Source organism: Camponotus vicinus, unplaced genomic scaffold (genome assembly GCF_025532165.1).
Source record: "Camponotus vicinus isolate PSW18456_S1 unplaced genomic scaffold, iyCamVici1.0 SCAF_8, whole genome shotgun sequence".
Taxonomy (NCBI): domain Eukaryota; kingdom Metazoa; phylum Arthropoda; class Insecta; order Hymenoptera; family Formicidae; genus Camponotus; species Camponotus vicinus.
Window position 1 is genome coordinate 573,519 of NW_028141980.1, and position 3,915 is coordinate 577,433.

Sequence of the window (3,915 nt, forward strand, 5' to 3'; positions counted from 1 at the left end):
AAATCTAAAATAGGCTGAATCTTTTCTGGATTCGGTCTAATGCCTGATTTATCAACGATATATCCGAGAAATTTTACTTCTTTACAGGCGAAACTACTTTTCTGGCGGTTGACTTTTAATTTTGCTTCGCGTATGACCTCAAATAACAATGACAAAATCGCGAGGTGTTCGTCGAAAGTTTCGCTCACTATAATCCAGTCGTCTAAATATGCGACCACTTGTTTGGACCATTTATTTGGCAAATTTTTTTCGGTAATTAATTCTCTAATTCGCCTTTTTAGTTTGTCCATTAGGCTTTGAAAAGTGGAAGGAGCTCCCGTTAAACCGTATGGCATTCTCACCCACTCTAATAACCCTTTACCCTCGACAACGAATGCAGTATATTTTTGACTATTTTTTTCCATGGGTATTTGATGGAAAGCTTCGCTCATATCGAGCGTAGAGATTATTTTGGCTTGATGTAATTGCGATAAAATAGATCTCATATGTTGGAGTGGATAAGCTGGCTTAACTGTTTGACGATTTACTGGGCGATAGTCTATACAAAATCGTAGTCCTCCATTTGCCTTAGGGGCAACTACCGGTGAATAAGCCCAATCGCTATTACTCCATACTATATAACCCTTTTCTAATAAACGGTCTACTTCTTTCTTTATAAATTCCCGAATTGCCTCGCTACAACGATATGGTTTTTGACGGTGGGGTGTTTGGTCTGTCAGTTCGATAACGTGTTCGATTAAATCTGTTACGCCGGTTGATTCTTTGTCAAGTTTCGAAAATTCAGTGTCAAGGAACAATTTTAGTCGATCGTTTTCTTCTACCGTCAGGGCTGTTAATTCTGTCCGAATGACGTTTCGTTGTTTAATCGGATACGAATATTTACTTTCTTCTAATTTCCAATTTCCCGCATAGACTTATACTAATAGACTGCGCAACCCAACGGCCGCGCTGTCGTCGGGACCAGAGAGAGAGAGCATGAGCGGTCGGGGCTCTGTCCTTGTCTAACGGTGCGAGTGGTGGGGATGACGATATCTCTTCCGACATAGTATAAGTCTATGATTTCCCGCGTCCGAATCGACTTTAACCTTGAATGACAACCAGAAATCCATGCCCAATATTACCGCGTTAGACAATTCTGGAAGGACACTAAACCATTGTGGCCCGTATACGTCGCCTATGTCGATTATGAAACACGTACTCCCTTCAGTTCTGACAACTGATTTATTACCGAGGCGTACTCCTTTCTTTGATGTTGCATCCGGGGTCAGTTCTTTAACCTGATAAATTTTTACGCGATCGTATGCGGTCTGGCTCAAAAATGATCTTTCACTTCCACTGTCTAAAATTCCCTGAATTTTCTCTCCGAAGATTGAAATTTCTACCGGGATTCTTGTAACTCGGCTCGGTTCTGTCAAGCCGCCAGTAGATAGACTAGGCGGATTCTAACCCAGGTCCTCTCAGGGGGGGTGAGGCGCGAGGGGATCTCAGCGGCGCGGAGAAATGACGTTACGCAGGATGGAGGGGGTTTTCGGTGGAGCGGGGGATGACGTCACGCGGGTTCTAACTCAGGGATGACGTCACGCGGGATCTCAGGGGTGCGTTCCAAAATCTTACTCTGAGTAAGAGGGTTAACCTATGGTCGTTCTAAAACGCGAAGTAACCTACTATATGGGCGGAGTTTGTTCGTTCCAAAACTCATAGTAAATGTACACAGAGTTAACTCTCCCAACCCTGCTTCCGAGTAGAGTTGAAAGAGTAAATCTAGGAAAAGCGCGCTAATTTGAGAAATAAGTGAACTTTAGTAAGTTAATTGTCCTAAGCAGACACACAACAATTTTATAAAAATGAGTCTAATTACTTTAATTGAAGGAGTGCACAAGCTCATAACGAAGATGGATGGATCTCCACTTCTAGAAAATAAATCTTTTTTGATATTGAATATGAAAGGTAAGATTTAATTTTATATATTAATGTAATTGACAAAGAGGTTAAGTTTCTGTGTATATATGTAAATAAAATAAAATATAATGTAAGAAAGCCAATGAGAGCCAATACGATTGTTAATGTATAATAGTATATATATTTTTTATAAGTTTATAAGATGCTTATATTATTAAATTATATTAAAATTGATTCTCAATTTACTATTACGCGCATCAACAACTGCGGTAGGTCTTATTATACTTTATTTGATTTATATTATTAATACATATTATTATATCATAATAGTATGTTTACTTTTTATATTTATAAAATATTCATTGCTTAATCTTAAAATTTATAGACGTTATATATAAATACTGTATATTCTTTTAGGTGTGTGTCTTTTAAACACATCTTTGTTAGTTGGCTGTAACTCTTAACTTTTTTAAAATTATTTTATGACTTTATTATTTATGAAAATTCTATGTATTGTATTTTTGTAGATAATACCATTTTTGACATAGCGGATTCACCTGAAGTACGGAAGTTTTTCAATTTACTTCCAGATAACATTGCAAATAATACAGATAATATTGCAGAAAATATTGAAAAAAATTGTTACCATAAAGGTATATTTATATTTTAATTTTTTAATTTTTATATTTTTATATATTTTTTTGTTTGCTATAATCTTTGTCAATAGTGAGAATTATAAAGTTTTGTAATTAATGTTTGCAGACTCAAGCCAAGATGATGCTGCAACATCAGCAGTAGAAACTACTGATGACCTTCTTTCTGATAAAAATGGAGATTGTGGTAAAATATAAAATATATTAATTAAAATTATATGTAACATTAATTTTTTTATAAATATATTAAATAATATATTTTTAATATGAATTTTTTTGTTTTAAAATTGTTGTACATTATTTTATTTCGATTTTTGTTTTTATTTACAGCTACATGGGAACGATCTGCAGTTATGCTTCTTTTTTCATTACGAAAAGAGCATACTGATTTATTTAAAAATGATAAAGTAAGAAAAGAAGTTGTATGGAAGAAAATTGCTGAGTCTTTTAAAGAAAAAGGTTATAAGTATACTGCAAGCAAATAGAAAATAAATGGAAAAATTTGCGCAAAAATTATATGAAAGTAAAAGATAATAATAATAAATCTGGAGCGCCATTAAAAAAGTGCAAATATTATGATGAAATGGAAGAAGTGTATGGAAAATCTCCTAGTGTGCAACCTGTGGCTGTTGCTTCTAATTTGTCACAAAAAAATATGTTTCCTTCGACGGATGAAGAGATCACAAAGATGAAGATATTTGTACAGATATTATACCTATAAAGAAAAGTAAAATCGACAAACAATTGGAAATGTGGACCAAATATTTAGACGAAAATGTACAGAAAAGAAAAGAAGCAAGAGAGAGAAGGCACCAAGAGAAAATTGAACAACAAAAACAAGCTCTGGAGACTTATAAAGAAGTAATGGACAAACTATTAAAAAAATTATAATCTAATAATCTAATTCATATTTATTTTTGTATTTAAACATTTCCTGTCTTATTCAATTATAAGGCAAGAAATGTTTAAATAGAAATATGAATTGCGGAAAGTAGTAATAGTCTATAAAATATTTTTATAATTTTTATTACTTATTAAAGTTAGCTAGTTCTCCATATAAATTCTAATGTAATATAACTATTAAATAAGACTGCAATATTATGTTAGGAGTTATAATAAATAAGATTTGTTGTTAATAATTCTAAGTTCTAATAATTCTAATAATTCTAAGTTCTAATAATTCTATTACATAAATATACATATATACAGTCATATCTCAATTTAAAAAAGAGATAGATTTCTTTAATATATTACTGTATGAAATACGTAGCAAATACGTATTTTTATTTAATTTTTTTTTTTAATTGTGTTCTCTTTAGTTTCACTTAATAATATTTATTATTTCTTACATAATATTAATAAA

At 32.3% G+C, this 3,915-nt stretch overlaps 1 pseudogene; it reads left to right on the top strand.

The window, feature by feature from the left end:
- The first annotated feature begins 1,892 nt into the window (after positions 1–1,892).
- Positions 1,893–3,443, top strand: LOC145975891 (uncharacterized; annotated as a pseudogene).
- Positions 3,444–3,915: the final 472 nt, after the last annotated feature.